This window comes from Armigeres subalbatus, chromosome 3 (genome assembly GCF_024139115.2).
Source record: "Armigeres subalbatus isolate Guangzhou_Male chromosome 3, GZ_Asu_2, whole genome shotgun sequence".
Lineage (NCBI taxonomy): Eukaryota > Metazoa > Arthropoda > Insecta > Diptera > Culicidae > Armigeres > Armigeres subalbatus.
In genome coordinates, this window is record NC_085141.1 from 78,568,413 (window position 1) to 78,582,424 (window position 14,012).

General features: G+C 41.2%; 1 long non-coding RNA gene across 1 annotated transcript; it reads right to left on the reverse strand.

The window, feature by feature from the left end:
* Positions 1 to 744: 744 nt before the first annotated feature.
* Positions 745 to 1,773, reverse strand: LOC134222435 (uncharacterized). The gene is made up of 2 exons (XR_009982425.1): positions 1,295 to 1,773; positions 745 to 1,233 (listed from the first exon to the last, which is right to left on the reverse strand). It is a non-coding gene; the product is annotated as an uncharacterized LOC134222435 (long non-coding RNA).
* Between the last annotated feature and the right edge of the window lie 12,239 nt (positions 1,774 to 14,012).

Sequence of the window (14,012 nt, forward strand, 5' to 3'; positions counted from 1 at the left end):
GCCAACGCATATGCATTCTAAATCAAATCCTCGTAATCACGGTCCTTCAATGATGCCCATTTCCACTGCGTATTAGATGTGAACGTTGCGACCCTTGGTCAACAAATCCACCCTCTCATTCATCAGCATGATCGGCAAATTGACTTCAACACCTCCTTGTGAGAGTCCTTGCTCGGTTCACTCATCTCCTCCCAGAAATTCTGCATGGACCTCTAGTTGAAAAATCACTTGGGCGACGGTTCAACTCGAGCAACCGCTTCGCAAGCTATCCATCCTTGAACCTATGTCAGCGTCAGAGTTTTGTCTTTCCTGTCGTGACTGGTCTTGAAATATTATAAATTTGCAGCTGCTTGATGGTGGATTTGGGTCACAGTTTTTCAACCCCTTCAAACCCTAGGATGAACGGTTGATGGACATTGTCCGGGAGGCCTCTAACCGGTGCTTACTTTGGCCATCTTGTCCAGTTTTTTTTTCGGGCACTTCCATAGAACCAAAAGTACGAATTGGAACAGCACCAACATAATTCTAAAAATAACTTTAATTTGATATTCGTATGTTGGTATTAATGAAGATGGAAGTGGTGACTGTAGATCGTGTAGATGAGTGAGCATGAAAAAAGATGCGATTTTTCGGAAATGGTAAAGATTTCAATAGATTTGTCATTTAACCGATACGTTCAAGGGCAAAGTGGGAAAAATTTCAATTAGATAATAAAAAGTATAAGTGAAACATTAATGTGGCATGTACATAAGAACAGTATATATTGAAAATATCGGCTCTATGAATTATAATAGTGGTGAAACGACTCCATGCCCTTTGCCGAAAATGTTGCTTAAGCCTCATACCACCCGTTCGCATATTTGCCAGCAGGGAATCTAGCAGACGTGAGCTCGGACGTAAAGCAATGGGACTGCACCGTTGAGTACAACTTGGTGGATCAGGGACGAAGTTCCGAAAGCAATGTTTGTTAATTCCAACGAGGTTTCAAAGTCCGAGCTATTAGCTGAATTTCGTTTCACTCGAAGCACCCAGCTAAAATCGCCAAGAAACGTTGTACTGCCTGTACTGTGGTCAAGTTATTTCTTGTAGATTCGATTTATAGAAGACAATTGTTTTCGTATCGAGAATTTATCTGCTTTCATATTTTTTTTCTCCGGGTCCGTCCGGGTTTTCGCATCATTCCAAGAACGGAAAACTTCGAGAGCAATATAGATATTTTTCAAATACGCAAACCTGTAAAAAACACAAGAAAAAAAGGTTTTACATGAGGGATTTATGGAAAATAGATACTTACCGGAAATGGATTTATCTGTTTTAGTTTTTCGTCAGCACAAGCATCTTTTAAAAGCATTTTAATTAATTTTAAAATTGTTCAAGTGTCGTCTGGCCGGCACAAACTACAGAAAATAATAAATAAACAGCCAGGTTGATAACCTTGGCAACAGTAGAAAATTAGAACAGTCCAAATTTACGTTGAAGCGTTGCTTTGTTTTACTGGGTACCGAAACTTTAGTACTTGGAACCATAAAATGAGTACTAATTTGTTCTGACCCCAACATCTTGATTATTATATAGGCCGGAGCACAATGGATACGTTGCGTTTGCGTTTGAGTTTGCGTTTTGTAATCCGTTTGATACGTTTTGTACTAAAATACAAAACGCACGCAAAACGGATCAGCAACCCACAATGCATACGGTTTTTGACAGTTGAGCAGTTAACATTTTTTTGTCGCTGTTGGGTTCCAAATAAGTTATTACGGAATGGACATATGTATCTCTGGCGCTCGAGATTTTGAGCTTATATTTATTTAGTCAAGTTATTAAAGTATTCAGGAAATTTGGAGGAGAATTAATACTGCATTTTGCATTGGACATTGGAGGATGGAGGTTAACTAAAAATCGTGATTAATTCATGTGTTTCCTAGGCAAGTTTCTCCACAAGTCATTCCAGGAATTTCTTGAGAAATTCCTCCGCAAGCTCCTCCAGGAATTCCTTCATAAAATCCTCCTAGACTTCCTCCGAAAGTACCTCAAGATATTCTTCTGAAGCTTTCTCCAGAAATTCCTTCGGCAGTTTCTCCAGGAGATTATCCAAAAAATTCTCCAGAAATTCCTCCAAGAATTTATTCAGAAGTTTCTCCGTAAATTCTTTTAGAAGTTCCTCAAATTACTCTGGAAGTGCCTCCAGGAATTCCTCTAGAAATGCCTACAAAATTTCCTCCGGAAGTTTCTACAGGATGTCCTTCAGAAATTTCCAAATGAATTATAAATAGTTTATTTAAAAAAAAATCCGGAAATTCCTTCAAGAATACCTCGGGAAGTTTCTCCAAGAATTCCTCTGGAAGTTTCTTCAGAAATTTTTCCAAAAATGCTCAAAAAATTCCTTAATAAGTTTCTATAGGGAGTCCTCTAGAAATGTCTACAGGAATTCCTTCGGAAGTTATTACCAAAAATCATTCGGAAAATCCTCCGAAAAATCCACTAGGAATACCTCAGGAAGTGCTCCGGAAGTTCCTCTAGGAATTGCTTTGGAAGCTCCTCCAGGAATTTTTCCGGAAGTTCCTACAGGAATTGCTCCCGAAGCTGCCCCAGGCATTCCTCCAGAAGATTCTCCAGCAGTTCCCCCCGAAGTTTCTTCAGTAATTCCCCCACAAGTACCTCCAGAAATTCCCCCAGAAATTCCTCAAACATTAACTTCGGAAGTTTTTATAAAGAATTCTTCAGAAATTTTCGGAAGTTCCTCCGGAAATTCCTCCGAAAATTTCTCCAGAAGTTCCTCCGTAAGTTATTCCAGGAATTCCTCCAGAAATTCATAAAATATAAAAAAAATTATCAGGAAAATCTTCCGAAAATTCCTCTAAAAAATCTTCCGGGAGACCCTCCAGGAATTCCCTTGGAACTGCCTCCAAGAATTCCCCCAGAAATTCTTCAAACATTTTTTTCGGAAGTTTCTCCAGCAGTCACAAACCACCCCCCCACCCACCCCCATCTAACCCAACAAAGTTTCTCCAAGAATTCCCCCAGAAATTCCACAAACAATAACTTCGGAAGTTTTTATAAAGAATCCTACAGAAATTTTCGGAAGTTCCACCAGGAATTCCTCCGTAAATTCCCCAGAAGTTCTTCCACGCATTTCTCTAGAAATTCCTCATAAATTTATTCCGAAGATTCTACAGGGAATCGTACAAAAATTTTTACAGAAATTCTTTCGGAAATTTCTACAAAAAATCATTCGGGAAATGCTCTGAAAATTCCTCTGATAAATCATCCGGAAGTTCCTCCAGGAATTGCTGGAAGTTCCTTCACGTGGAAGTAAAAATGAATCATCATTTTCTCGTGATTTGTTTATTTTTTGACGCAAACCTGTCCGCAAAGTTTGAGATTGTTCAAATGGTGCGGACAGGTTTGCGGTTTACTTTGCGTTTAGTACAATCCGCAAACTCATTCCGGATGCATTGTGCGTTGCTACGTTTGACTGCATGTATTCAAACTAGCTGTCAAATTTCCGGATTACCTTCCGGATCCATTGTGCGCCGGCCTTATCTATGCCCACACTGGGACAGAGCCGCCTCTCAGTTTAGTGTTCATTAAGCACTTCCACAGTTATTAACTGCGAGGTTTCTAAGCCAGTTTACCATTTTTGCATTCGTATATCATGAGGCTAACACGATGATACTTTTATGCCCAGGGAAGTCGAGACAATTTCCAATCCGAAAATTGTCTAGACCGGCACCGGGAATCGAACCCAGCCACCCTCAGCATAGTATTGCTTTGTAGCTGCGCGTCTTACCGCACGGCTAAGGAGGGCCCCTACCAATAATTGTCAGTTATAAATTCCCGAGTTTCGGTAAAAAACGATGTGGATTATTTTGACGTTTACTTATTTTTACTGAACCAATCATTAAATTTCTAAATTGCTGAACAGCACAAAAATTCGGTACAAATCTATGCTGCACCACCAGTGGAAAATGAATATTTACCGACTAGCCATTAAAAAATGCTGAACGCTATTGTAGAGGCCCACGATGTTGTTTTCATGATTATTTTTCTCCGGTTGGGCTACCATTTTGGAAATTATTTCCGTCGTGCTGGTTGGAAACGCGTTTCCAAAAGTGAACTTTGCAGCCGCAGATCGGATAGCTGTGTAAAACAAGTGAAATGCATCATGAGATCAGCGGAGCCTCCTACCTCTGGAACCTGTTTTTTTAAAGAAATTTTGGAGAATAGCCTCCGAAATGTTCGTAACAACGTGCGAAAATGTCATTTACGGTATGCTGTCGGTGATGGATGAGCTGAGGATGGCTAAGGATGATGACGGTGTGTTGTGATTTGTCGGTGTGCTAAGGATGATGAGTGAAAGATTTTCTCTTTTAGTTTAGGATTCAATCCCTGTCTGACAATAATAAATTATAACCCGCCTAAGTCTTCATTTCTCAATTTTTATAGCCTATTCAGATTACAATAATTTACAAGGAATTTGACGTGAAAAATGACAATAAGATGAGTGAAATTTGGCAGCAAGATACTTTTTATCATGTCTATAATACCTTGTAAATTATCGTAATCTGAATAGGCTATTATATTTCATGCAAAGGTATACATTGATTAGATACAGAGGGTAAAATATTTTCGTGGAAACCAATGTCTCATTTACTGACTAACTCAGTTATGTTCATGTAAACAAACAACCTTCATTATACCGAATTTAATGTTTATTTGACACTTCTCGTTTAAACTGAGAACTCGGCGATGTAAAATATTGCTGTTGAAATTACTGGGTTATCCGTAGTCCAAAAACTCAGTAAAATTTTACCGACTCCGGTAAAATAAAGTAGCTGTGTACCAACCTGTATTCGCGAATGGAACGGCAGTTTCTCAATGTTTACGTTACGGTTGTAGGCCCTTTTCACTTGTTAAGCGAGATATACACGCTTAGTTCAGTTCACGCACATATGGGTGAACATTACCTATAATCGCCAAAAAGTGCACATACGTAAATATCACGGTTAGATGACTTTACCCATTAATGGGTACTATGTTATTGTTGATATTATTCTTACCGTGAAAAATTCACCCATTTTCTTGAAAAAGCGCCACTACCCATTAAAATGGATAGTGGCGCTTTTTCAAGAAAATGGGTGAATTTTTCACGGTGGGAATAATATCAACAATAACATAGTACCCATTAATGGGTAAAGTCATCTAACCGTGATGGGTGAAGTGACCTTTACCCATATATGGGTAATTCGATAGGAGCAAACTTATAGGTAAATTTCACCCAAATATGGGTATTTTTTCGTACTTTTGTATGGACTAAACCACGATGACGTCACGCGTCGATTTTCAGTAAGAAGAAAACCTCATCTGAGGGCAAAGTTTACAAAAAATGAACATCAACGTGAACATCCGGTGAACTAAAATCATCGAATTCACTGAAATGTTCATCGGCCCGCAGCGGATGTCATTTTTTCGAGCGAAAAGAAGAAGAATCGTGGAAAAAGAAGATGCTCGTGGTAAAGTCTATAGGATATACCTCGGGATACACCGGAATCATTTCCTTAAATTGAATATTTAAAATAAAAAAAATAAACAACCGATATAAATGGGTACCCGAGGATAAACCAAAGGAGTAGACAATTTATTCATTATATTTTATAAAATATACATATCTAATTTACTAATGGGTTTCAGCTAGTCTTATACCGTAACACTTCACAGAGGCTGATCACGATAGAGATAATCGTACGTTCTAAACAAAAGATATTTTAGTTACTAGATAAATATTGTCGCTGTCGTCGCTGTCCGAAACATCTTTTGCTGGCGAGGATAGGGGAGCTAAATGTCAAAGAAGGAAAATCCATACGATTTGACAGGTATGTACCACACATGTTTCGGACAGCAGAACAAAGGGAACCGAAGCGACAATCTTTATCTAGTAACTAAAATATCTTTTTTCTAAACACAAGAATCGTTCGACCTGGTATTCAGCGAACTCCTGGCAAATCATTTCGATAAAGATTCTGGTTGTATATCACTCATTGTTTCAAATGGCATTTCGCACCCGATCGAGTCGATAAAATTGCTTGAATTTGCAGAACTTGAGTTGCGGTTTGCGTTTGTTGCTGTTGCGCCTGCGATGTACCAGCTGTAACAAATTGTTTCACCTGTTGCTGCAGCTCGGCTGCACTGGTAGCGGGTGCCACCGCTACCATCGCTATTGATCTGCTAGACGTTTGCAATCGCACTGGGCTTGCAGCAGGGGGGTAGACACTTGAATCATTTGATTCGGTAACTTTTTATTTGTAAATCTTTTGAAATCTTTTTATTAAATCTCGCCATCCCGCCGCAAAAATTTCATACATATTTTTGTCGTAGTGTATACTTCTGTCAAACTTTTTGGTGTCTGTTCTTTCAAAAACATTACCGATCAGAATTTTCTTTGGATGCATTGATCCGAATGTGTTACCCAGGAACAGTCCGCAGAACTACCAGCAGCACAATTCTAGGAGATTCTGTTCGCTCAAGCCTCTGATGGGCCTCGCAAAACGCTCAACTTTGCTATTCCCGGACCAAAACGTGTATAAAACCGGATCTCGTGAGGAAATGAGTTCCGTGGATCAAGTTTCTCTTTAACCAAGCAGACGGAAACCATTGAGTGCTCCTCAAACTTGAAGGTGCCCGGTAACATAAAAGGTGGACATCAAAAAGGGCAACTGTCTTGTGAGAATTATATTTAATTTCCATTGCAGCAATACTGGTACTGCCGATGCCGTGAGGGTCGCGTAGCCGACAACTATGACAGATAACGGTTGCGGGTTGAGTTTCTTCGCGAGAGAAACGAGCACGGTGGAGTGAAAAACACAAGAGATCGGGGCAATCACAGGACTCCCAGTTCCGCGTCATGGTAATAAGATTGTTTGCTTCTGGCTCGTGGGAGATTCGTCCATAATGCGATGTGCATTCTCGGTTACGCCAGCAAGACCAATTGGAAACATTCAAACGAATCGGTGTATATGGATGCACGCATTTGGGGTTCTCTTCCCCATTAAGCAATGGGATTATTAGAAATTCCGGTGAGATAAGCCGCGATAAAAACGAAGAGCAGCACGAATGCGATTGCGAGAAGAAACTACCAATAATGACAACAAAAGGTATGTTTTCATTCCATGATAATCATTTTGCAATATAATCCATTAATTCCAATATTTTGTTTTGTTTTCTTACCATTTACAGCGTTGATCATCTAGAGTTGGCCGCTGATCTGAGGAAAGTAAAGGTACCTAATGCTGACAAGGGAATCCAGTCAAAGTTTATATAGATACGTGATACTATAGCACACAGATGGCTAAATATGTGCTGAATTGGTGGCTGCCATTGAAAAAAAGCATCAGAGACTTCGGCTTCGTAACGATACCAATCTATTTTGATTTGACACGGTCTACTGCAATAATGGGATTGGACAACAAGGCAGCAGGTCTTCAGTGGTGATCGCAAACTGCGAATATAGGCAAAGTTCAGACTATGGTTGTACGACCGAACAATTATATTCAGGAACTACACATTGTTCATCAACGTCGACGGCAAGAACTGCCAGTTGGTGAGAGCTCCCTGCAAACTGAACAACACCCAAGATATCGAGACTCCATTGGCCGTGGTTGTTTTTTAGTTATAAAGACAAGGAGAATTCCCAGGATGTCTTCGAAAAACGCTCTATAGTCAACTCTTTATTATTCGTTATGGTTAGTCCCTGTATGACCATTACACAGTTAATGGGTTGAACTTATCGTCGATCTTTTCCATCTATATACCTAGTGAATTGTTCCGACCAGCTTGATTTCTACGCAGGTGGCCCAGCAGATGAGCCTAGCAAATATATAAATCGAAATCTATTCCCAAGCCGAATTCCCGTGGGAAACTTTGCTTCCAATTATCAGCTTCAACTTGTTTAGCAGATCCTTGAGGATGCTGCGGAGTCGGATGCTGCGCAGCCGACGTAGTTTTGCCATTGGAAGCGGCATGCAAGAACCGAAAAATTGAGAGTGCTGATCCCATTCCGTAACATCTAATTGGAGTTAATTCTTTGCTATACAAAATATGTTCGAAAGAATTTCGAACTCGAAGGATACCTCTATGGTGCGAGCGTTAATGATGACGGCAACTGTGTGTAATTTCCATGGTCGATCAAATTTATGGATAACTTCAACGGGATGCAATGCAGAACAGGGAAGGTTCGATTATTATGTACTTTTTACCTTAGTTTCCCGATCCGGCCAAGGAAATTTTTTTGTTGAAAATTTTCTCGACATAGCTTCCCAAAATTGGTGGGACACACCATTTTGGAAAACTGGTAGAGCTGTGAGGCAGCAACGTTCCTACGAGAAAAAAAAACCCTCTACACTCTCGATAAATGTTTTATCTTTCCCGTTAACATGACATGATACCTATATTACAGGATTGCTGCTGAGATTACCGCTACGAAATATGAATTATGCATTTGAGAGTGTTCGATTTTAAAGTTCGAATGAAACACACTCTCCTAATGTTATCAGCTAGCTCAACGGGTCGGTATTGATGGCATCTGACTCTGCAAATGATTCTCATTTGAATCTGAAAACTCGTGTGAAACAAGTGGCGCAAGTAGACACCAATTTGATAGATCGATCATTATAAGCAACTCCAATTACCCTACCAAGCAAGGTTTGCTCTTCAATGAAGCATGGTGGAAGAAAGGCAGTCTACAGAGGATCACTGTTGCGAATCAAAATCTGTAAATGTTCATTTACCCGGTTGGTGCACTCCCTGATAGATTCCCATGCCGATTTTGCATGCCTCAATGTAGGGTAGGGCTCACCTTTGAATATTGGTTTAGGGTTTTGGGAATACATGTTTTTCGTTGTGATCGATGGGGATTCTAAAGCATCTAATCGTTTTTGTTGCACTTTCATTTGATGCCATTTTCTGTAGTAATGTTGGCACCGATTGTCCAAGGCGGTAACACCGGACATCACACACTAATTATTCAGCTAGTGAAGCCCTGCTAAATTCAGAAATTTCCAAATAGTCTTCAACGGATTCTCCATCTCAAATGAGCTTAAAAGTAATATAATTGACCTTATCGATGACTTGAAAATTCGTATGAGTCCTAGATTTAAATCAATATTTCGCAAATTCTAAAACTGACTGCCCGAAAGGAGGCCAGCTCTTGTTGCGTACAGAATCGGTTCAGCGTGACTCTTTGAAAAAATTAATCGATCCGAAGAGGTATCGTGAGGGTTGATATTTTGCAGCACATTATCTTGAGGAATAGCACCGACATGTTTTCGGAAATTGGCACAGATGATTTGGACGAGTGGAGGTACATATATGCAGAGGAACGAACTAACAGCACTTGATCAGATATATTCATAGAATATTTGCTAACAATATAGACCTCATTAGATCGATCGCAGGGCAGTAGTGTCCCACTGAAGGAAAGAGATTCAAGCGTGTGCCAACGCCAACGGCTTCGCTTGTTATTCAGTTATTATTATTTATTTAGGATTACGAATGGTATTCCCGGTAGGGTCCCATTTCCGGCACAGGCTCAAAAACCGAAAATAGAAAAATTGTTCTTCCAAAACTCCTCCGTAATCGTGTATGCTCACTCTAAAATTTACGAAGCAGCTAATAGAGGTTGCTGACATTTAATCATCTTTCTCTTGCATGCGCACAGAAAGGATAGGATTTGTTTTCATCGGGAAACGCTTCCGAAGCGTTTCCCGATGAAAACAAATCCTATTTAGCATGTGCGCGTGCAAGAGAAAGATGATTAAACGTCAGCAAGCTCTATTGAAATTGATCTTGGTCCGGTTCTAGAGGGGTGTGCCAAAGCTCAATAGCTTGCCCGGAATACATGCCTGTACCCTATATGGACAGTTGTAAATATTATATTTTAATAAATTTGAACAATTCTAGTCAAACGAAGACTCACTATACCAAGAAGTGAATCATACATATGAAATGGACCATTGACGACTGTGACAATTTCTGGAACTCCAGTTTGCCTCAGAGGAACCTGTAGAAGGAGACATTTTAGTTTAGTGCCAAAAGCTGCCATCCGACGGCTCTTTCATAATAATTTTTCATTAGGAAGAAAATCATGACTATCAGATGGGTCATCGACGACTCTGGCCACTTGCAAAACCTTCGTTTTGACCCAGGGAAACCTGTGGGCGAGGGTTTTTTTCATGCCAAAACTAGTCTTTATGGCTTTCAATCAGGAATATAAGATGAACCATTGACGACTCTGACAGCTTCTAGGAGGGGAGGGGAACCTATAGTAGGAGTCATTTCAGTTTTAATACCAAAACCAGTCACTCGACGGCTCTTTCTTTATGTTTTTACAGGAGAAGTTACTAGCGAAAGGAACTCCAGGTTTAAGTTTTTCCTGGAGTATCTTCTACACTTTCTCGTGGAGTTCTTCCAAGAAATCTTGCTCAAGCTCATCTATAAATTTTAGAGTTAATGTAATTAACTCCTCCAGTAAATCCTCCTGAAATTCTTCCATCAAATTCTCCAGGAGTTCTTCCATTACATCCTCCTGGAGTTCCTCCAGCAAACCCTCCTGGTGTTCCTCCACTAAATTTTCCTGAAGTTTGTCCAGCAAATACTCCTTGAGTTCCTTCAGCAAATCGTCTTGGTGTTCCTCCACCAAATCCTGCCAAAGTTTTTCCACCAAATCCTCCTGGAGTACTTACTGCAAACCTTCCTGGAGTTTCTCTACCAAATCTTCGTGAAGTTTCTCCAGCAAATCCTCCTTTAGTGAAGATCCTCTTGGAGTTCCTCCAAAAAACTTTCTTACGGTTTCTCCACCGAATCCTCCTGGATTTCCTTCAGCAAATTATCCTAAAGTTCATCTAGCAAATCCTTCTGGACTTCCCTAAGCCAACCCTTGAAGAGGCAAAGCCAATCCAGCCAATCCTAGAAATTTTTCCCGCAAATCTCCTGATATTCCACCATCAAATCTTCCTCGAGTTCCTCCAGTAAACCCTTTTGGTGTTCCTCCATTAAATCTTCCTAGAGTTTCTCCATACAGTGAATTCTCCTATAATTCTTTCAGCAAATCCTCATGGAGTTCCTTCAGCAAATCCTCTTAAAGTTTCTCCAACAAACCTTCCTGGACTTCCTCCGCCATATTCTCCCGTAGTTCCTCCACCAAATCCTCCTGGAGTTCCCCCCGCAAATCCTTATAAAGTTCTTCCACCCAATCCTCCAAAAGTTCTTCCAGCAAACCTCCCTGTAGTTCCTAAACCAAATCCTCCTGGAGTTCCTCCACCAAGTTACTCCACCAAATCCTACTAGAATTCCTCAATCCTCCTGAAGTTCTGAAGTGAATTCTTCGTTGATTTGTCCTGGATTTTCATCAGAAATTTCTCCTAGAGTTTTTTCATCATCATCATCATCATTTTCATTATCTAGGAGTTCCTGCACCAAATTTCCTTGAAGTTCTTCCGCCAAATCCTCCTGGAGTACCTCCAGCAAACCTATCTGGAGTTCCTCCACCAAATCTTTCTGGAGTTCCTCCAGCAAATTCTTCAGGAATTCCTTCAGCGAATTATCCTAAGGTTCTTCCAGCATATTCTCCTAGAGTTCCTTCAGTAAATACTCCTGAAGTTCTTGGAATTCCTCCAGCGAATCCTACTGGAATTCCCCAACTCTTCTTCAAGTTCCTACACCAAATTTTCCTGGAGTTCTCCCAGCAAACCTTCCTGAAGTTCCTCCACCAAATCCTCCTGGATTTCCTCCATTAAATCTCCTGGGGTTCCTCCAGTAAATCCTTCTGGAATTTCTTCAGCAAAAAACCCTAAAGTTTATTGACCAAATCCTCCTGAAAATACTCCTGGAGATCCTTCAGCAAATCCTCCTGAAGCTCTTCCATCAAATCTTCCTGGAGTTTCTCTAGCAAGAATCCGTACAGAAGCTCCAGGAAGAATCCCTGGAACATCAGGAAGAATCCCTGGAGGAACTTCAGAAAGAATCCCTGGACAAACTTCAGGAAGAAACACTGGAAGAACTTCAAGAAGAAACTCTGGTAGGAAGAATCCCTGGAGCATCGTCAGGAAGAATTCCTGGAGGAACTTCAGGAAGAATCCCTGGAGGAATTCCAGGAGAATTACCCGAAAGAATACCTGGAAGAACTCCAGAAGCAATATCTAGAACACGAGCTAGAATTCCTGGAGAACCACCAGGAAGAATTATAGGAGAAACTCAAAAAGAGAGAAATTCTTGAAGGAACACTAGAATGAAGTCCTGAAGGAACTTTAGGACGAGTTCCTGGAATAACTACAAGAGGAGTTCCTGGAAGAACTACATGAGGAGTTCTTGGAGAAACTCCAGGAGGAGGTCCAAGAAAAATTACCAAAAAAAAACTCAAAAAAAAAACCTTGAGGAACTTCAGGAAGAATCCCTGGAAGAATTCCAAGAAAAATCCCTGGAGGAACTCCAGGAAGAATCCCTGGACGAAGTTCAAGAAGAATCCCTGGAGCAGCTTCAGGAAGAATCTCTGGAGGAACACCAGGAAGAACCCCTGGAGGGACCCCAGGAAGAATCCCTGGAGGAACTCCAGGAAGAACGCCTTGAGGAACCCCGGGAAGAATCCCTGGAGGAATCCGTGGAGAATTCCCAGGACGAATCCCTGGAGGAACTCCAGGAAGAATCCCTGGACGAAGTTCAGGAAGAATCCCTGGAGCAGCTTCAGGAAGAATCTCTGGAGGAACACCAGGAAGAATCCCTGGAGGGACCCCAGGAAGAATCCCTGGAGGAACTTCAGGATGAACCCCTGGAGGAACTCCAGGAAGAATCCCTGGAGTAGCTTCAGGAAAAATCTCTGGAGCAACTCCAGGAAGAACTCCAAGAGGAATCCATTTTGGAACTCCAGGAAGAATCCCTGGAGGGACTTCAGGAAGAATCTCTGGAGGGACTCCAGGGAGAATCTCTTGTGGAACTTTAGAAAAAATACCTCGGGGAATTATAGGAAGAATCCCTGGAGGAACTTTAGAAAGAATCCCTGGAGCAACTTCAGGAAAAATTCCGGGAGAACACCAGGAAGAATCCCTGGAGGAACTTCAGGAAGAAAATTATTTTAATTAGGAAAAACAGAATCCCTGGAGGATCTGCAGGAAGAATCTCTGGAAGAACTCCATGAAGAATCTCTGGAGGATCTCCAGGACGAATCTCTGGAGGATTCCCTGCAGGAAGAATCCCTGGAGGAACTCTAAGAAGAATCCATGAAGGAAATCCAAGAAGAATCCCTTTAGGAACTCCAGGAAGAAACCCTGGAGGAACTTCAGGAAGAACCCTGGAGGAACTGCAGGAAGAATCCCTGGAGGAACTCTAAGAAGAATCCATGGAGGAACTCCAAGAAGAATCCCTTTAGGAACTCCAGGAAGAAACCCTGGAGGAACTTCAGGAAGAACCCTGGAGGAACTGCATGAAGAATCCCTGGAGGAACTCCACGAAGAATCCCTAGAAGAACTCTTGGAAGAATCCATGGAGGAGCTCCAGGAAGAATCCATGTAGGAGCCCAAGGAAGAATCCCAGGAGCAACTTCAGGAAGAATCCCTGGAAGAACTCCAGAAAAAATCTCTGGAAGAACTCCAGGAAGAATCCGCGGTGGAACTAGATAAAGAATCCTGGAGGAACTCCAGGAAGAATCCCTGGAGGAACTTTACGAAGAATCCCTGAAGGAATTCTTGGAAGACTCCCTGGAGGAACTTCAGGAAGAATCCCTGGTGCAACTTCAGGAAGAATCCTGACAATTTTCAGACAAAGGATTTCTATTTATCTGTCGTCTTTTGATGTACCGAACAATAAACAATAAAGATTAAGCAAATGCACCCCCCTGGCGTCCTATACTATCACAAGGGGTTTGACAATAGCCACCATGTCCATGGACGGTAGCTCATTACCGTCCGTTGTTATTGTACGAAAGTAAACATCATGTGCTTTGTTTACTATTTGTTTTGGTTAAATCA